The sequence below is a fragment of the Harpia harpyja genome, chromosome 3 (genome assembly GCF_026419915.1).
Source record: "Harpia harpyja isolate bHarHar1 chromosome 3, bHarHar1 primary haplotype, whole genome shotgun sequence".
NCBI classification, from domain to species: domain Eukaryota; kingdom Metazoa; phylum Chordata; class Aves; order Accipitriformes; family Accipitridae; genus Harpia; species Harpia harpyja.
The window spans coordinates 55,213,674-55,236,138 of NC_068942.1; the positions used below are offsets into that span (position 1 = coordinate 55,213,674).

Below are 22,465 nucleotides of genomic sequence, written 5' to 3' on the forward strand. Positions count from 1 at the left end.
AGAGGCAGGACCCTGCCAGCGGCAGCACACACTGCTTGCTCCCACTGCTGCCAGCCCAGCAGCAGAAGCAGCAACGTTCACTCTGCAGGGCTCCCTGCCACCTTCACCTGTTCCTTCTTAACACTTTTCTTGTAGTCTGGCCCCCATCGCCAGTGAACGAAATGCCAGTTTTGCCCATGCTTTTGAGAAGCCTTAATCTGGTCTGTTTGATGTAATTCCTGTTGAAAACAGTGCAAATAGCAGCGTTATTATCACTGGCAGCTGGTCTAGGCTCTTACAAAATTGCCTGCATGTAATCACTAGCTGGGCTGTAGAATGGGTCTACATGTTTCATTTCTTACAACTGACAGCATTTTCTTCCCCCAAAGACCTTCCCTCTAGCTGCCCTTTTGTTTGCAATGGGAACAAGCTACAGACATGCCAAAACAGCTTTGCCTAGAGCTTCTGAAACAGAAAAATTCTTCATTGCATTTTGGATTGTCAGAACTGGCAGAATGCTTCATTTGTTCAGTAGGAGTTTTAGTTGTTCAAACACTAGAAGAGAGTTTAAGGGGTTTTTTTCCCCCCTTTTGCTAACAGTACTGCCATAACTGGTACGACAGGAAGCAGTCACTGTTTTAATGTAGCTCCACACCTACGTCTATTGAAGCAAAAGAATGCAAGAAAATGATTCATTTTTAGTTTTGATATCAGAGAAAAAATAGACATTTGTAGCTATGGGCTTAGAAATCTGTTTCTGACACTAAAATAACCAAAATCATAGGGAGGATAACTAGGTGAGTTTTCTGGAAAAGACTGACAGCATTTCTCTGTGTTAAACTGATGCTGTTATTCATTATATGAAAAATCATGAGACGAGCAAAATTTCTGTGCTTGCCCTGGGAGACTGTCCTACTCAGATTAGTTGTGACTTCATAAAAATACGACATTAAGTTGTTTTAATTCCATCAGAAAAAATGTGGCTCAGGAAGGAAATTTTTGATTGCAAGTTAATGTTAGCCTTCATTGGAATAAGTTATACTCTTCAATATCCACATGCATAAACCCTAGGGAGTTATATGACTACATGTATTCTTTCCCATCTGCTAGCTAAATATGAGATTCAAGAGGCTTTCAGTGTCATTATACAGATTAGTGACTCTCCCAAGAGGACTCCAGGTTCATGATACAGTGAATAACTTACAATGAGATTCAGAAGACCAACTTTCAGAGATCATTTTGTGTTTGTATCAGAGTTTTGCACCTGCAATTATTTGTGCTTGTAATTTAGGTTACTTAGATGTTTTTAATTTACAGATGCAATCAGTGATGTAGATACTTAAACTGAGCTGAACTGCAGGCAACCATAACTGCAGGTGAAAAATCTTGTCTGCAATGATTTGAATTCATAAACACATCCATCTTCTGAAGTCTAAAGTAAAACTAGGCCAGTAGTGGTTTTTATAGTGTTTTTAAGAAACTAAGAAACTTACATATTTTTCCTGTTTCTGAAAAAAATCTCAATGCAGCACTTTTTAGCATTAAAAAGAATAGGGTATCTTTAAAAATATACAAATGCGCACATGATAATTAATTTGATTCCATCTTTTAGCATCTTGACCTTTGGGGCATTTTTCTTACTCCCTTTACAGTACCTCTAGCAGGAAATCATAAAAGATTCGTGATTTTGTAACAGCAATACTGTTGATAGTTGCACCAGTAGAGAGCAACAGTCTTATATGCACAGAGATCAAAGTGTGCAGAATTTGTAGCACTACTTAGGTAGTGAACGGCACCATGAATACATATGCATACTGGCACTTGAATTTCCATCTGGCAGACAGTTGTGGTACCTAGACCCACCATGGGAGTGAGAGGTATTATTACATAGATGTGTGAGGAAATTCGCACAAATGGCAACTACCTGCCTAAAGACAGACAAAACACCTGAGTGTGTCACTGAAACTGGATTCTGTTATAAGAAAGTTATTAGAAAGAGTTTTATGTACTTGGGAGCAAGAAAATAACTCCTCAAAAAGCAGAAATTTCTTATAGTTACAGGTGCTGTCCCTAGGTACAGTGACAGTGTCACAGATCCTTTCCTTCACCTCCGGAGTGCCATCATGCAGTGCCACTGTGATACAGCAAGGGCATGGGTGTGAAGCTGAACTTCAGCCCTTTGTTCCAGCCAGCTCATCCCAGCCCAGGTTAGACTGCTTAAGAAAACTCTGTCAGATGGAGATCTGCATTATACGCTGACTGTCATGGATGCTGGAACAATGCCCAAAAGGATACCTCCTATTTGTCACGTGTCACACACAAATGCCCTAAAAATACCATGTGGATTAATAAATTTTCCTCAGCATTATTCCAATCGAAGAACAAATAGAGTTGACAGTTAATACAAACAAACTTATTTTCATTTTTTTATCACAATACATTTTAAACATGAAAGCTCCTTTTTCAGGCAATATGCAGCAATGCTTCCAAACTGATTCCACCTTCAATACTATGAAACTTCCATACTATGACGACATTCCTCTCATCCTTCTCACACAATTTATAAGATAAAGCACTATGATGCCATGTCATTACTTTGTCTGGAGAGGTCACTAACCTTCACTCTGAGTTTCTCAAAGAGAAAAAGGACAGGCAAGGTAGGTTCAAATGACTGAGAAATGAAGATGACTTACCAAAGATTTACCAAGGAATTCCAACCAAAGTTGATGGTTAAAACTATTAGAAACACATATTGCAAGGCTTTACACAAGGGATAAACTTTAGTATAGTTACTGATGAAAAACCTGCTACAAGATTGTGATGCAGAGATACGCAAATACCTTTTGAGACCAGATCAACTAGCAAGACAAATATGTAAAAGGAAGAATCATGTAGAAGTAGCTGCCCTAATTATTATTATTGCTACTTATTATTCAGTTTTTATGTAGCCATGCTCCACCTGCCAATGGTCTCCTCATCTGCATAGACATTTGTAAAGAAACCTGACAGATTTTTTTAAAAAAGTAATGGACTCTGTGTCTCAGTGATGTGGCAGTTTCTACTGGATTATTTATTTAAAAAAAAAAACCTTGCCATGTGTTCTTTGAGCAGCAAACCTGCCTCAGCAGGTTTAACTTGAACATCTCTTTTGAAATGTTTTCTTTTTCTCAATATACTGTTCTGATCCAGCACCCTTCTCATCTTGAATTCTTCTGCAGAAAAGAAATTTTGCCACTTTGGCATTGAATAAACAAAACAAATGAACCCTCTCTCCCAGGTTACTTTTAAAAGCATGCAGCATATTTTACTTCACAAATGAACAAAGCGTTTCATGTAGCAATTCAAGTAAATACAACACAAGCTATTTTACAGCAGACAGCATGATTTTTTTGTGTCAAACCTTTCTGCATTTTATGACTTAAAATAATAACACCTTTATAACCGTCAATATGTCAAAAAGAAAGTCAATTTGGGTCAAATTTGGTTTTCTTCTAGATCTCTAATTTTCTCTGAATTGGCAAAAGAGAAATCTTTTTTCTTGCATAGCTCACAAACATGCCATGAGGTTTGCTCGGTAACCGGCTCTGAGCTGGATTTAGAACTCAGCCAGATTAGCCGGAGATTATCATTGCACCTCTGTAGCAACATGGTCTGCCATGATCTCACATTCTGTAACTGCAATTTGCAACCACACTACTTCCTTGTTCACCATCATCAGAGAGCATTACAAAGTCAATATAAACAACAGTTCACTAGGCATGACTAACGGATTACCTGGTATTCTGCAGAGTTGATTTAGAGACATGTGCGAACCTTCTCTATGGACAGTACAACCAGCAAGGACATAAGAACACACTTATATTGTTTTAACTGGGGTAACAAGCTGTCAGAACTGCAGTTTCCTTGCAAACCTGTGCCTAGCAAACTGCTGTGGAAGACAAGAAAGTCTGTGCTACAAGCAGATTTGCAAGGCAAGGGTGGGCAGAGAGCTCCAAGTGCAATGGTTTCTGCTGTAATTGTAGTTGGTGTTGAAGGAACAGGTGGTAAAGTTGTTCAGAGCGCTGGGCATCCGCAGGCAACGCTCCGAGAAAAGGCATCCAATGCTATCAGCACTGATACACAACACAGTAGGTTCTTCTATGGGTTGTGCTTTGCTGTAAGTTAAAAATGCTGAAAAGCCCACAAGTGTCAGTGAGCTTTTAATAAAACATGTGTCTGGAGTTCAAGAACGAACTACACAATTTATGATTTTGTACTGAAATTATATAAAACTGGCAATACAGTAAAAAAAAAAGAGAGAAACTTGTCAGTGTTGGCAACAACCTTGTGTTCTCCTTTTGGGTTACAAAAATTCAGACAAGGGTATCTATCACCCGAGGCCAGCTGAAAATTATCTAAACAGCTGCATAACTAAAAAATGAGAGAAATCATAAATTCTTGAGCAGTAGTATTTCTGAAAGCAGTAGTTTAACTTAACTTTCTGTCTGCCACGATGTGCTGGTTGGTGTATGATGAGTTCTTCTTCCAGGGAAGGACATACTTCTTAGTAAACAAATTTTTACACTTGCTTGTGTAAAACTGAGTAACAGAGCTATGGACTCTTCTTCACTGATTCAACTCCTACTGAAGTCAAAGTAGTACTCTTTATTTTAATAGAGTTTATACCACATCTTTTGCAAAGAAGTTTTAAGAGAGTTTGGAGAACATAACAACACCTTTTCTTTCAAAGACTACACATTCCTTAGTTTTTTTCTCTAAGTATTCAAGACCCTTTTGCACCTGTGGTTCTTTCTTCCTATTTTTCTTCAGTTTTTACCTATGAAACCTACAATCCCAGTTCCAAGTAAAAAAGCTTGGTACCGTTAGTTTTCCAGAGACAAAACAGAGCAGACAACTGCTACATTCAAGCTTTAAGGAAAAACAGTGAATCTAACTTAGGACTACTGATAAATGTCTATTACCCTATACAGATCTATACCACTAACAAACACAACCAGGCTTCCATGAATAACATTGTACATTTTGATTCAGGATTTGTAACAGAAATGATTTTTTGGTTTAGAGACACTTAAATAATGGCTAAACGTACATTCCGATAATGAATGTATAAAACTTACACCTGAGGATATAAAACCCCATAAATAATCAATAGAGAGTGGAAAGAGAAATGTAATGCTTTCCATCATCTCTGGGGTCTGCCCTACGCATGGACCCCTCGGAAATCACAAAGTAGAAAGGAATGCCTCATAATGTAATGAATACTTGCGCTTTGTAGGAAAAGTACATTTACCACGCATGCAGACACAGAATGTAGCAGTGCATGGAGCCCTGGTACCACAGCTCGAGTCTGCTACCATTTGAGCTAAAGCAGAACTACATTAGCTGGCACTAAGAGCAGTTCATTTATCCTGTCTGCAGGCAGGCTATCATAAGGCAGCAGCACCGCACACACAGAGCCAGGATCACTTTTCAAGCAAAATTAGTAGAGAAAGGAGGTAAGGAGAAAAATACAACCTTGTATTAAGTTTAATACATATACCTGTCTAATTAATTCATTTTTCAAAATTATTTAAGCCTCTGGGAACTCAGCCTTCCTGTGAGACATTATACTCAAATGGCACCACATCACAACAAGTCAAGCACACAGAATCATCTTAGAGATGATGAATAATGAAGTATTACTTGAGATTTTCAGCTTATTCACTCCATACTTGTTTGTGATGATGTGGTAAAAAAAATGCTTTGGATCTCAGTTTTAGCCATTTTACTGGACATCTGGTGTTTGCTGCTTAAAGTTTCACTATTACCAGGGTCATTGTAATTCTATAGCACATCTGGGCCAAATTCCCTGGCAGTTTTTAGTGAATTCTGTGGCAGTGGAAACATCTGTAGCTGTGCACAGTTCCACACATACAGAATTGTGAGGAGCTGCAGTATATTCTTGGATCTTTTGCATTTCAGTGTCCAGGAGATTACCCACTGGTAGTGGATGATCTTTTGGTAATATATATATTTTTTTTAAATCTTCTGTGGGATATGCCCAAATCGAGTAAAACCACACAGATTCTAATCGCTAACATTTTATTTTCATCAGTTGTTAAAGAAAACACTGGTGCCTCAGTCTTCATGTTTTCAGAAGTACACACGGCCTTTGGAAACATTTTCTTGGAAGTGGGTGGACTGATGCAATGTGAAACTGGCCTACTGTCACTGAAAATTTTGAAAATTGCAAACAAAGCCAAGGCTACCAGAGTTGAAGAGAATAAGAAGAGAAATTTAGCAACTGAGTCTGGCAACAAAGGACCAAGCACAGTAATCATTAATTCTTATCTTCTAAGGTAAAAATAAAGATTAAAAAAGTGGACTGCTATCATATATCTGCCATTTGTGTGTGATCAACTTTTGTGTTAAAATTCTTTTAATGACATTATAGTATAATCTAAGTTTCAGTTATTTGTTCTAAAATGCTAGAATAAAACTACTACTTGTTACAAAGAAAGGCCTGTGAGAATGAATGATCTGGAAGAAATAGTCTTTTAGTCCCCAGATCCTGAAGTATTTGTGCCAACTAGTTAGGATTAAATCAATTTATTACAACTGCCTGGACTTGATCCAAAACTTTGCTTTGCAAAACAAAAGACAAACAAACAACAAAAGAAAGAAAATCCTAGCACCAGGTTTCTTTCCAGTAGTGTAACACATCATTGACTAAGCCACCAGAGGAATAAACTAAATTTGTTCTGTTATTTGCTGAGTCACTAAGCAGTTCTTGTTGTATGTGCTCGGATTGGCAAAGTGAATCATTGGACAGAGTAAAACCTCATCTATATCTCAGCCTAAAACCTAATCTGAATTAAATGCTAAATTCTTAAGTATTATAGTAAAGATACTGAAGGAGGCTTATGCTGGGGTTACAATGAGTTAGCCTACAGTGTTTTTTCAGCCTCAGAAGAGGATTTAGAAGTAATTTTACAGAAGAAAATGCAGTACAGCAAGAGGATCATTTGGAGGTATAGCAAGGATGAGCATTAATAAGCTATAATAAGCAAGACAGGCGAAGAACTGGACAACCTGTATATATGGATAGCGCAGGTTGGAGAGGAAAGCGCAAGGATGCCTACCATAGGAGGAAGGATCTATGAAAGGAAATAGGTCACAGAGATTTAAAATGCATTTAATAAGTGCTCAAATAGCTGCATTTAGTAACTGCTTGTTATAGGGCACGCATTCTTCAGTGATGTGCCTCGTTTAAGAAATGCCTATAGCTTCCTAACAAAGCTTTCCCCAGATGCTCATAGCATCTCCATACCATGGCCTTCCACACTCATTCATGCTAATACAATTATCAGGAAAACTGCACTGTACACCAGATCACTGAAGAGTGGAAAGAGGAATTCAAAAAAAGAAATGCTGGGAACAGTAAAAGTCTTTCTGGAATGGAAATCTTCTGAAAGAAACAAACGCATGTGGAGATGACAGGATGGATGCGTAACCAGAGCATTTATGGTTTGAATTCTGTTCAGGCTGACTGAAGGGATGCTCAATAGGGATAAAAAGACTTTTCACTTTGCTGTATTTGTTCTCATACAGATTAAAGACAACATTGGTCTTGAAGGCAGGGAATCTGAGCAGCAGGCTAGGTGGAATGCAGAGAATGGCCAGAAAGAGCCAGAGACGATGCCTGGAAGAGGAAATTTATGATATTCCCTACCAGACTGATGCAGAAATTCCTTCCTTACCCCCAAACTGTAAATAGGTAAGACTCTGAGCCTTCAAAAATACCACCCCCCCTCCCCCCACAATGGATTTCCTTTTTACCTCGAAGGACTAATCCATGCTATCACATCTTCATCTGTATCCAATCATGCTGAAAAGGAAGGAAAAAAACCCCTCTCTATAATGAATCTAGTCAATTGTGCATTAAGAAAAAATAATCCCTCTTGATCCCTGACAGTGACTTGCTGAAGCTCTGAAGCATGATGTAAGTACAGTCATTACTATAATGCAAACCTCCAAGTGTTATGGAAGGTTTAGGGCAGTGCAAGATTTCCTGTTCTCAAAGCTTAATACAAGACGGGATGAGTTATGAGAGTAGACCACAAACTCAGAAGGGACCCTTTAGGATACATCACCTTACTGATACAAGTTTTCATCTAGAAACTGCATTAAATAATATTTGGAAAGACTTAAGTAACGACCTTCCAGCAAAAGCCCTCCAGATGATTGTTCCAGTGGTTTACTACATTCAGAGAAAGCTGTGTTTGAAGGCTGCATTTGCTTAACATCAGATTCCAGGTACTGGTTGTGGTGAGCAAGGCTGAAACCCCTTGAACTCACAGGTGCCAGGAAACTTTTTCCATAGGTGAAAAATACATCTATACATAGCAATCCAGTAACTTTTCAATATTCTCTTTCACAACCAGAAAAACTTAGCCCCTTGCATTTTAGGACAAAAGGCTTATTTTCCTCCCAAGATAGTTTTGTGGCACTCTCAAATTTCTTCAGTATCTCTGCATTTTCTTTGAAGTGTTGATTTAATTCAGTATCTTATCAGTTGTGTTACCAGAGTTATATCCAGAGGCAAAATTCTGCACTTTCTTACTATTCCTTAGTTGCACATAGTGTTTTTCTTTTTGTATGCTTAGGATTGCATAATCCTTTTTGCCATGGTATAGTCCTATGAGTTCATGTTGATGTAATTATCTATAACAACTAATTATTTTGGTGTTACTGCTTCCTAAGACAATGTTCTCTGCATTGTTGATATAGCAAGTACAACCTGAATTTTGATTCCTCTTGAATTACTTGTATTTGGTCATATGAAAATGCCTTTAGTTGCATGGTGACCATGAAATTGGGCATAAATCTAAAACAATAATCTGTTCTCATTTACCGCCCCACCAGTTTCTGTGTCTATTGATACATTTACCGACTTCATTAAAAGTTCACCAGGAACAAAACACAATACTGATTTTAAATGCTTATTTTAATTTCTACTTTCTGTATGTGGCTGCTTTTTTTTTTATTTAACTGAAACTCTCCCCACTCTTAATTATTGTTCCCTACTTGATTCAAAAATATTAAGGGCTTGGCTGAATTACACATTTGATTTTGGAGATAACGATGGCTTTGAAGCATTCCCAAACCAAACTTGAGAAAAAAGAGACTTTAACTGATAATATTTCAGCATACATATTTAAAGTGTGTGAGAGTATTAGTTTCACATCAGGGAAATTCTGAATTCTGTCATCTGCCTGGCAGACAGAAAATTCACTCTGCCAAGATAACTGGGCCTGGTGATACCACAAATCCATTTTAGTCCATTTGAAGCTCCATTCTCAATACTGGTTTGCTGAGTGGGACAGACTTTTTCAAGAAATGATTTATATAATCAGTATTGAATGTTATAGCACCGAAAGCACAGAAGGGAAGCCCTTTGATGTGATTTATGTTATCTAGGTAAATTATTTTCTAGGTGTTGTAAATGAATAATGCCAACTATGATGGAAAAATGTTTCTACTCTTAAATAGTAGTCATCAGTTATTTATTACATATCTCGACAGATTATACCAAAACTATTTTCTTTCCATCCAATAGTAACATGTACCACACCGCTTCCTTCGCTTGAGCAAAGAACTTCCTAGTTGTGATTACAGAAAATACCTTACCTTATGAAAATATTAACTATCTAGAGTGGACAGGAGTTAAAGAGCTAATATCATGTGGCCAGCTAGTTCTCAGTTGAGTAACCATGAAGGCAGTGAAAATGACTTGTTGAATTAAAGCCAAAGTTGTAAACTACAGTCTTACTGATAATAGCCTTACCAATTCTCTGTCCTCTTTTGAATAAACCACCCCATCTACTTCATGTTGTTTTTCTTCACTTTGCATTCCACGTTATGCTATAATCACAGCCACAGTGAGACATTTTGGTGTCCAGGAAGTATCTCCAAAGCCTGGACACTGCCCCCACTAGCCTTCCAGCTGCCCTTGCCTTTTGTGTTCTCCACTCTTGTCTTCCCAGGTGGCAGCTGCAGCAACTGGGATTTACCATATTTGTCTCCAATAGCTCTGGCTATTCTTGAATTCTGGTTTCACCCACATTTGGCATAAACTAGCACTGTTGTCAAAAAGGAAATAATCCCATCTCCCTCATCTTCCTTTCCCAGTCACTATCCCTTCCTTTCCACTGGCAAAATGTCCGTGTGCCTACGTGATGAGCCAGCCAGTGGGAACCCTTCTGGACTACCAACACATTTATTTTTTCATGGCCAAGTTAATATTAATCCGATCATTTTTCCAACATCCATGACTCCTGACCAGGTGCAGAAGGACATGTGCTGTCACGAAGGAGAGTGTGGCACAAAAGCAGGAACTTACAGCTCTGGGCACACAGCATACACCATTGCTTCTTCTGGTGGCAGTGCTGGTTTAAAACATCCATGAAACTATGGCTTTGGTTAGACAGAGATCAGGATGTAGCCCATTATGTTTTCCTCTTTAACTTGATTTTGGATGTATGGTTCACATCTTGCCGTATATTATACTCACCCAGCTGTGCTAAAATAATGGCACTTTTACCCTCTCATCAGGCAGTAATTTTGAATTAAAAAGCCTCTTCTAGGGATGGCTTCTAAAGTACAACACATACCACCTCATGAATGTGGTAACTGATATGTCGACATTCCAGAGTGCTAAATAGGTGAGGATGTTGGCTTTCAGGAACAATCTCTTGCCAGATAATACTTCATTATCTGACAGACCATCTGGTTTCCAGTCCGTCAATGCTATATTAATACCATCAGCTCTCTATGCTTGATTATTGCCCAACATTTCTATTACTTTGTAAATAACAGAACTCAAAAAAAAAAAAAAAAAAGTCTTCCAGAGACTGAGCAAGACAAATCACCACTTGCTCACGTCCTTGTCATTGTCATTTTTGGATAATGGCTAAACAGCGGATTTTTCTCCATGTGACTTGTGAATTCAGAGTACAGCATACCCCATTGTTATCAGGAGAAAGATCACCAACTTTTAATTGCACAATATATATAAACACAGCTGGCCTAGTGACTCATTTAGTAATGCAATATGTTACTCCCTAAAACTCTGTTTCAGGTGTGACCTCGGGAGTCTTTCTATTCCAGTTGTTGAAGTCTGTGAGATTTACAGTGATTTACTCCTAGACTACTGGGAATATTTAAAGGAATCTTTCTTTTCTGGGATTTCAGAAGGAATGTTTGGACTGTAAATGAGAAGCTGTATCTATTGGATATCCTTTTGGTGTGTGTTCAGAGCACCCTGTTTTAAGAATGACTAATCAGAAGAGCGTGCAGTTCATGATTCCATAAGCAATAATAGTTGATCTCTTTACAGTAAAATATACATTCCTCCAGTGGGAGGAATGTCACTATAGGAATGTAATGACATTACAGTACAAGACCATGAAGAAGAATATTACCTGTATTTTTCAAAGAAAGATACATATTAAAACATGAATAAAAATAGTGTTTTAGTGTAGTTAGTAATGGAATGAAATTTTTATAAATATTGTATTGGCTTCTAGATGAAATACTTCTACTGTGAGCCAGGAAGCTGGTGAATACTCAGCCATTGCTTGTTACCAGCTCTGAGTATTTGCCTTTTGTGTATAACTCCCCTTTCCCCAGGAATCAGCAATGAGCATGCTTACTCCTGTAAGCACGCTCTCTCTGTGTCTCTCTTTTTTTCCAATAGTCTTGACTTAAAATTTCAGTTACCCCTCAGTAACTGATGTAGTCATCCCTGGCAATACATGGTCTAAGTTAAATATCTGGTTCAAAATCTAGATGCCTAAGGAAATCGTACAGCTAAATAAATAAAACTCAGAACAAAATATTTTTGAGAAAAGATTGTGGTTAGCTTCCAGTGAAAAATGCATAAATAATCAATTAATGTTCAACGTTTCTTATACTCTTTTTTCCCATTAATTGAATGTTTTTCCAGTGAGTACTCAAGACACTAATGATCATGCTCTTATCAGGCATGTCTGAAGTCCTTTTTCCAATAATGAAACACAAATATAAATATAAGCAAGTTACGGTAAAAGAAAGACCAAACTGTTCCAAAAAGTAGTTACAACTAGATTCAATCCATCATAAATGTCTGTTTTAAATTTAATTGTTCTCCATAAGTCAGGTCAAACATGAAAAAACAGGAAACAGAAATTAACTGGAATAACTTTCTTTTATTCCAATTTACTACTCGGTGCCTACAAGACTCCAAAACAGATGCCTCTGAGGCTAACTTCAGTGAAGTCTGAGGTACTGACTATTTCTCTATTTCAGAACAGTAGACTACTAGGTTTATAGTTTTGTAGACACACATTATGTATCTCAGCAAAGGTGCAGCAGCAGATGCAGCCCTGATAAAATCAGGTCAAGTTGTGCAGCAGTGGAACGTGCCCGTTATGCTGCACAAGAGCCAGCACGGCCCCAAGGAATGCTAATGGGAGAACTAAAGCCCTATAAGTACCCTTCTAAAACCATGCCAGGCTGCATTCACGTGCTAGCAAAATAAGCAGGAGATGCTGCTGCCCTGCCTCAGCAACATCTATAAAAACTTGGCAAGAGGCACCACTCTTTACTTCTGCAGTCAGTGCTATCCCTGCAGTGCAGATCTGCTTTTACAGCATGTTTTCCTTCCCAGCAAAACCAGAAATTCCTCTTCAGGGGCTGTAAATGCTCCCCCCAGTGCTGCAGTCCCACAATGTCGGTTTCCAGGACTCTCCCCTCTCAAGTCCCATTGCTCTGGGATACCCCCTTAGCACTTACAGACTTGATGCACTGTGCCGTGCTACAGACTTCATGTGCTTCATTATTCAGTTACAGGGAATCTGAGTCCAAAGTTGAACTTTTAATAGGAGAATATATCACAACACGCTGTAGCCTCTCAAAGCAGAAGGCCTGTGGCAAGACATCCTGCCTGCTTTCTGATCACACCACCTGCTCTATACAGCTTTGGGTAGACATGCTGAGTTACATGCCTGAGCTTTTATAGTGACCAACCTCCCAGGGGTGGTGATGTTAGAGAGAGAAGTGTGGACTGACTGTCTAGTTCAGGATGCTGTAACTGCTGAAGGTGGTGTGACCCCAGGGACCTGATGTGTTGCTGTGCTGGGTGAGAAATAGGTTGATGAAACTCCACAGGCTCAAGCTAACAGACAGCTATTTCACACAAGCAGAGGAGAACTGGGTTTCATGAGCAAAGGTGGTGCTGTAAAGAATAAGCTTCCCAGCATGGGGTACCGCAAGACTCAGATTCACTCTGCAGAGCAGCCACTTGACTGCAACGACAGAAGTTTTAATATCCCACCTCTTATTGCTGCGTAAGTGGCATAGTGAGGAGCACTTCCCTTCATTTATCATTCATGGTTCACAGTCCCCCCTCAAAAACAGACGGTCAAGAAGATAAACACCTATTATTTTGCAGGGGAAACAGTAGGAAGAATTGGTTACCTCTCTTAACCAGAAAGTCAGGTTCAATTGCCCTCTTCCACGTCTGCAAGGGATTTTTTCTAATAAACTCATTGTCATAAAGAGTTTAGGGAAAAGAATTAGAAGCCACGACTCCATCCAGATGCACTATCACTGAGTCACAGACCATGCTCTCTGGACCGACACATTTTGAAGTACAGAGTTCCAACAGAAATGTAAAATGAGTATTCTCATCTCTAGTCTCGCTCCTCTATGTCTACCAAAAGAGGATGTAAAATGGTGGTTAGACCATGCTCCAGCAAGTGGGAACTAAGGGTCAGGATTCCTGTAGGTACAGAAGGAGTAGGAATCTCCAGTTCCTGGGCAAGCCCTTTAAGCCATTGTATAAAGGAAACTATCTTTCAGAGGCTATCATTTCTCAAAACCAAGGTAGCAGACATAACTGTATCTTATGAGGAGCCCAATCATATGAATGTGTTTTAGGCACGGTCTGGAAATGCCTAAAGGTGGATTGAGCCTGCCACGTGTCTCCACCTGGCAACTGCGTGAACTTTCATACAATAAGAGTTTTAGACTTAGGTGACAATATCTTTTTCTGGACGTGGGTTTTTTTATTTGTCTCATCAGTATCAAATCCAAACTTTCTGGTATGGTCCAGAAAGAGTAGTTTAACTCGGGTTAAATCTGATTTTCTAAATTAAAAGAAGAACAATCACAGGTTGGAAAAATGAAAAATAATGCATCAGTTTTCATAACACTATAACTATTGGTACAGATTTTCTGGTTTAAGTAAAATGTATCTGTGCAGGACTGGTTTTACAAGTAGCTTTATTCATAAGCAATTCATATTGTAGCTTTACGGTAGCAGTTCTTCTTGCAGTTTCCAAATCCTGGGGCCTTGTCCGCACTCTAGGTTGCATCACATCCTTCGTCCCAGGGTCTGTCTATCCTGGCAGGACTTTCTACAGATATGTGTGTGTTCATAGTGGTGCTCTGACCACATCTTTCTCCCTGCACTGGTTTGGCCAGCTTTATTGTTTAAGTGTCTTCTGTGTAGGATGATCTTTGGCAGGATGCTAAGCAAGCTTTATAGTTTGCTCTAAGGACAAAGCAGATTTTGTCCCCCACGTTTAAGGATTATTTCAAAGTTCTGCTAAACACAAACAGGTGCTTAATTTAGTTTCTTTTCTGATGAAATGACTGTCGGGCACACATATGAAGACAGTAGCAAACCCTGAGGGCTAACAGAATTCTTAGTTTAGCTGTTTTTCAGTGATGTGCAAGGAGTGTCATTTAGATATTTCTGTTACAGTTACACATATATAAGTGCTTTATAATTAACTTCTTCCTGTGAAAGAATTTCTATTCACAGATGTTTATAAAGCCGTCTCAGATGAATCACAGAAGCAGAAGCTTTGGTTATGCATCAGTTAAGGTAGGAAATGTAGACATGCAAGGCTATCTGGAATGCTATCAGGCATCCCCACATTTCACCATTGTTATCCACAACATTTTCTATGACAATGAAAACTCTATCTAACATTAAGAACAAGACCCTTCACAAATGAAAAGAATTGCAATTAAAAAAAAAAGAAATTATTAAGAAAAATAGTATAATAGATGATGACTAGCCCATATATTTCAGGTACTGTCTACACAATTTTATCTGAATTCAAATTTTGTACAATTCCCATGTAGACTTGTAGAAATGCCTGTTAGACACCTGTTGGCACAATACATGCATATTACTTACATGACAGAAGTATAGGTGTCTAAATTCTGCTTTCCGTGCTGGATATCTTAAAACCTAGGGCAACTGTAAAATTAAGAAGTGTGTAATTTAATATGTTGTCTTGCCAGAAAAGACTTAGAAAGGTAGCACAAAAGAACTTGGTAAATAATCTGTAATTTTGTAGGTCACTAATGAATGTGGAAAGAGTGTACTGTTTATATAGAGCCTACGGCACTGTAGACTATAATGATCACACAGCAGGACAGAAGCAAATTTATGTGCTATGCTCTGGAAGGCAATATGAACTTCATTTTGAATGAGAAATGTCTTAGCCGGCACAGAAGGAATCAAGGAAGGTCCTAAGGAGTAGATAAGCAGCAGCAGCTTATATGGTCAAAGATCCTGGATTGCTTTTTTGGAAAAAGAGATTTTTAAAGCATTTGTATAATCTAAGCAATCAGAACCAGGATCTGCACACTTTGAGTAGTTTACATTCAAGTTTGCTCTTTTCCTCTACTGAAAACCCAATACTATTGCTTACATAAACCAGAAAGAATATGTTCCAGTTTTTAGACTGTTGTACGTTGCACCCTTTCACACCTGCTTTTGGAAATTTTTTTATTCTTCCCCTCTTGTCTTTGTGTCATCTTCTGGTATGGAACTCTTTCCTTCTCTTTTTGCTTCCCTAACTACCACAGTTCCCCAGACCCTTTCTATGTCAAATATCTGCTAAGTATGCATTTCATATAGGAGGTATCACAGCATTAACACACCAAACTATACAAGTTTCAGTGTATTTCTCCTGACTGACTCTTCTCTTCTTATTTTTTTGCAACATGTATACTCATTTTCTTTTTTATATCTGATTTAGGTCATCTCACTGGTAGCACTAACATTTAAAAAACAATGGGAAGGAGTAAATCTTTATATAATACTACCACTAGCTTGAGTATGAAAATGAGGGTTGTATAGCAATTACAGGTTGAACTTGAGGGGATTAATTATCATTTAAAAATAAGCATGTACATTTAAGCAGCACATATTACCATCTCTATTATGGCAAGATGATAGTCTATCTCCCAGAAGCAGGATATCTATTATGTCATTTGAAATTGGAGTTGCTATAGCAAACATACTAGCTAGTAAGTACATAGTTATACACAATTTTTATGGACATGGCTGGAATCAACATTTTAGTAGCCTGTAGTCGGCTTAAACTGTTGTGCATACAAGGCTATTAACAAACAATGTCTACCACTTGTACGGCTTATACCTTAAAACAGTGCCTTATTTTTCATATGTACTAGGTTTACTTATATCCTGGAATACAAAAAGGAAATTCTTTATCTTGATGTCACCAGAAAGGATTTTAATGAATTATAAATTCTTTGGGCACTATTTGAACTTTCCCAGAAATTTGCAAACAGCATGAAACACAATTCAGGCTTTGGCCATGGACAGGTTCTAATGTCCTCAATAATTTTTTAACTCTGTCTTCATTCAGAGTAACTTCCAGAATAATGCCAACAAGTAAATAAAGCATAAAATCAGAGCACAGACTTCAAAATCTGGTATAGGAATTACTGGGATCATGAAAAAAACCAGCTACAAGAAATACCGTATGAATTTTTGAACACCCCAATCCCATTTCTGATTATTTCATGAGTGACCTGTCAGGTTCTGTGATCAACTCTCTGTATGCCTCCATGTTTAATCAAACCATTTGTGCAGAACATAAACATTAAGACTTAAAGTAAGAGTTACATTAAAATTACTATTTAGGTGTAAACTTGCATATAGTGAGAAACAGGGAACTGTATTTTAATGACAGCCCTGGGTTCTGTTGCTTAAAAGAGAAAGAAAACTAAAGGCCTGATATAAAGGGTTTAGCCAACAGAATATTTTCCATAGACTTCAGAAGGATGTGAATCAGGCTTTTAAAGTAGCAACTCGTTTAGTACTGACTGCTAAATTTATAGCACTTCTTTATTTTCTCTAAGCATAACAGCATCCATTCATCACACTGCAGTAACAAAGCCGTAACCTGATATATGACAAATATTACAAGCTTAATGGCTGATGTCCATTACTGACGGGACCTGCTCACCATTTAGAAAAGATTGGCACTGAAGGATTACTGAGCAAACATAGCACCTGAAAAAACTTGCATGCAGGAGTCTGTCATCAGGTGTGTGATCGAGGGCATTACCCGAGAATGCTGGCTCTTATCTTCGGTTGGAAACTGCTGCAATTGCCAACAATTCTCAACAAAGAGCTTCCGTCATGGAAGGCTGATACACCGAGCCAGTCTGGTGATGGTTTACCTTCCCAAGGCTTCATTCCTTTTTATGGATCACCTGAGACCAAGCAGCACACCAGTCCTTAATAGCTTAAATAGCAGGACAACCTAGCAAACTGATGACAATCAAGGGGAAACCAATCCTTTTTGGTAGAAAGACAAAATTCCAAGCATTCCCTCACAGTAACTTAGAAAGACCTACTTCTAAAACTGCATTTTCCCAAACAAGATGCTGAGGAATACTTCCTTGCCACTGATTCATAGCATTTTGCAATGACAGCTAACTCTACCTATGTTAAACTGCTCACTAGTCAATTTTTCACCTCTTGCACCACTGTAATTGTTCTCAGGAATATGTTAAATTGTCTTTTCCCCTTTTCTAATACTAGATAAAATTACTATTACAAAATTACTGTTACAAAAATTTTGAAGAAAGCCTATGAAAATTGCTATTTGTACAAAAACATACTGTTATTTTTCTTGTTGTAATATTACAGCTTTAAAAATTATTAATTATTTGCAATTATTAACATGAGCTGTTGAAATATTGATGGAGACATTTTGTTTTTCTCAAAATTGTGACAATATATTTCACTTGCACAAGATTTTTTAAAATGTACCTGAAAGTTTTGGTTTGCCTTTTACATACTTCCTAAAGAAAACCTAAATTAGTTTTGATATTTTAATTAAATTACCCATTTATTAAGAAAAGATGAAAAAAATTGAGATTAAATACTTTAATACGTTGTGACCCAATAAACATATGAAAATCTGAATATTATGCAAGTATACTATTTTGTGTTTTCAAAGGTAGAGGCACATTATGTGAGAATATATTAAAACAAAGGCTCAAATGCTAATTAGTTAGTACTTTACTTTCATCCACAAAATGGATTCTTCTAAATCACAGTGGCAATCATAAGAATAAATATTACCTATATACTAAACGGTAATTCATACCGGAGATAGACAATATTTCCAAATAAAAATGGTGTAAAAAATAAGCTCTTAAAATATCTAAGACATTTTTTGATATTATCAAGTATTTTATACAGAAAACTATTTGAATTTATATTTTTACTTTAAGACCTAAGTGGAATATTTAATTTGTTTTAAAATGGGGTTTTGCAAAGAAAAGAAGGTACATTGATCAAAACTTGACTTTTGTTAAGTCAGGATATAGAATTATTTTATGTGGGATTCAAATAATGAAAAAATGAGTTTTATTAAGAAATGTTTTAACAGTAAGTAATCTGAGCCCTTACCTAGATTAGGAGGCATCAGGAGTGTAGAAGTATTTGTCCCTGCCAATGAGTTCAACTGCTACAAAGAACAATGAATAGAATTATTGGGTTTGGCTACCAAATTCCTATGATGCAGAGGTGTTTACTTATTATGGAAAATTCCATTTATCAGATTAAAATAAATCCTAAAAAATCATTCTGTACTTGAGACACCCAGTGCATGATAGTCAGCTACAAAACAGTGTATATGCAAGTTCAGGCAAAGCCAAAATACGCACAAATACACAAACACTGAAGGCAAGCTGTAAAAAATAAAAAGCACGGGAATTGATCTTGTATTCATAACTGCAGCCGATGCTTCAGAGTTAGAGTTACTGCCCTGTATGCTACACGAAAGCTTCAGAAGTTTACTATAAAGTGTCTGCCGGCTTACTATAAAGAAGCTTTCTACGCTGGATAGAATGCAACAGTACAGTTTATCTGTGCTTATATGCATGCATTCCTGTAAGGAGATGCAGCGTGTTATACACACACTACACTTGATATAGACATTTTTATAATTAAATAAAATTATTTCTACTGCATTAAAGTTAGTATTGTTATTTATAGGGTAAAGAACCACAGCAGGCTGTAAGTAAAGTTGCATAAGCAAAGAACGTGAAATTTAAAAAAACACCCTCATATGTATTTAGAATTTTATTTTCTTTGAAGAGCCAAATAGCATAACAGGCAAAGTAAACTATTTCTTTTTCCCAGTTTGATTCTCAGAGTCATATGGAATGCAATGTGCCCTAAAATATGAGTTAGCATTATACAAAAATACACTCTCCTAAAATATTTCCATACTCAATGCTAATTCCTCATTTTACCTTGTTTTATTTAAGATGCATTCCATGGAAAATATACATAACTGTCAAATATTCATAGCTATTTACACTGCCTTTTTATTTTGAGTTGGTGCATTGCTTTTGATGAATAATTTCTCCTCCATGGTCAAGCATAGACATCCTCAATTTCTAGCTTACTAAATTTCTTTCAGAATGTGAAGTATGATATACAGGAAGACTTCACCTTGGGTAAAAAATATTGCAAAGAGAAGAGGGATTGGTAATGGTGTTAAAGATGAATGATCAGCATACCTAGCAGTTACGGCTGCAGTGGCAGCTCTGTGACTCAACAAAAAGAAGCCTGCCAGGCAAAAACTGTCTTTCTAACAAAGATGTATTTTAGAAGTTTTTCATATAATGCTATTCATCTTCTAACATAAAAAAGAAACCAAAGGAATGTATTAGGAAAAAACCTGAGGATACCTATATGTTCAGAGTATGGGATAATACAAAGCTGTTAGTAAAAATATTATAAGTAACATATAATTAGTCTACCCTGAAAACAAGAAAATGATGAGTGTTGAAAAAATTCTACCTATTCTAATACATCTTCATAATTTAGTTAAAATAATGAGCAAATGTATGTAATGTAAAGCTCAATTATTGCTGGAGCGAAAATGTTTTATCACTGAATGCAATACTTTATTTTGCATAGGATCTTCATCTGCATTTTTAGAGATTTAAAAATTTCAGGGGTTCAAATCAAGCAGAATTATATATAAATAAAAAACTGAGGACTATAGTAATTAAAAGGATTGGCATAAAAGAGACAAAGCTGTGTTTTCAGATGTAACCAGTGAAGAAAATGAAATTAGATGAAGACATGCAGATTAGAGAGAGGTATAATAGTGTCATTATAAATAAATACCAAATATAATCTAAGAAATATGCTAAATGTATGTTGTCTGATTAGTTAGGTCAAGACACGAAAAAATTAATGAGGATTTTTTCTCTTGCCCACTTCAAACTACAAACTTCTAAACTTCTATTTTAAAAAGAATGCTTTTGACCTAAAACATTGTTGCTCATTTTACATGCATGCTTCCTACAGCTTAAATAAAAATGCTTTACTTTGCATTTTATGCTGTCTGCCAGGTATTTCCTGTGAACATCCCATCTAAAATCTCTTGGTTCTAGTAACTAACGTCTGTAAAGAAAACCCTGGCAAAACTGTAGTTCTAAGCTTCACGAGCAGCCATTTTAAACAGAAAGCTGGTTTCGTTGTGTTGACAATCACATTTTAAACTGATTCCTTCCAGATGAAAAGATGCTTTTTCAAACAATGTAATAAAAGTGTAAAGTCAGCTGTTCTAAGGACATAAAAGTGATTTATCTGTTCTCTGGTCACTGTTTTTTCCCTTGATACAGGGGAATTTTTCTTTAAAGAATAGGTGAACAATTAATGGCTACTAGAAGCCCAAATTACGGAGAAGTAAATAACAATTTGCCTTTTAAAGAAGCACAACACATAATTGCAATTAATTTTGCATCTCATGATGCATCTACTGTTGTGTTTATGAAATGTTGAATGTTAATGGCTAAGTTTACATAACAGATAAATAGTGAATTCTGACAGCTGCCTATTGACAATGTCATCTTCAGATTTCAGAGCTATTACCTTTGATGAGAAAAAGGTTTCAGATAGATTTCAGATCCTTTTATCTGCCTGCAGCTGGGCATGACAGCCTCACACCGGCTCAGATTTGAGAGATTCCCCACCGCTCCATCAGGGCTAGAATCAGTTTCTCACCTTTTAAATACAGGTTTAAATTCCGGAGGGCTCTGACGGCGCTATATATATACCATTTCAGAACAAGCAAGTTGTGTGGGGACAGATCCCCAAAAAGCAGCATGATCCAAAAGTATGACTTAAGCTTAATTTAGCCACTTAGCCTTAACAGTAATTCATGAAACCCTTGCGCAGAGGATATACAGCCCTGGCTGTGACTAAACTCGGAGGGGTCTTGGCTCATGACCTGAAAGCTTCTCACTAGCTGAAAAATTTCGTACAGCCCTGGGTGAGCCAAGGAAGCCCTGGAGAAGGGCAACACGCGGTGTGCGAGCTCTTCCCAGCTTTCTAACTCTAGATGGCTCTCGGCTCAGCAGCTCGGCCGCCCGCGGAGCACCCCTCCGCTCCACGCACCGGGGACTGCACCCAAAGGCACGGGACGTTTCGGGGCTCAGCTGCGGCACCGCGTCGCTGCCCAAAGCCAGGCGAACGGTGCCGGGCAGAAATGACCCCATCAGGGCCCCCGGTGTAAACCTCTGCTTGGAGCGCCAGGGAATGTTGCTGTCACCGCTGTGAAATACTGCAGCCCCTCACGCTGAACCAATTACTGAAGTGGGAGAAATTCATGGCCGTTATCCTGGGCTACCAAATTTGGCAGATATGTTCCTCACGTTCAGAGAACATAAACACATTCAGAGAATCCAATACAGCATAGTATGATATTTTCCACACACTAAACTAAAAGGAGGTTTTTTAGAAGCATAATTATTACATTGATCTATTTAAACAAGATGTTTGAAACCAGCAGGAAGCTAATGTGGTAAATGATAAATACTCTTGAATGTTAAAATCATAAGGACGAAAAATTCAAGTTCTGCTGATCTTTCACTAACTAGAGTAGATGGATAAAAATGGACTGTGAACAGTTCTTGAAGGTATCTTCTTACTACTCTAAGTATAAGCATCTTATAATGCAGTCGTCTGATTCCAAACTGAGGCCTGTAGGAGCTATTGCTATAAATACTAATACTATAACAAGTTCTATTTATGTTATATTAGTAGAAAATAGAGACACAAGAAATCATAACTTTAATATTAAAACAATCTGATTATGAAAAT

At 37.5% G+C, this 22,465-nt stretch overlaps 1 protein-coding gene across 4 annotated transcripts in view; it reads right to left on the minus strand.

Moving 5' to 3' along the window:
* SLC25A21 (solute carrier family 25 member 21) overlaps positions 1-22,465 on the minus strand; it is a 282,453-nt gene that overhangs the window by 56,017 nt on the left and 203,971 nt on the right. The gene's annotated exons all lie outside the window — the stretch shown is intronic.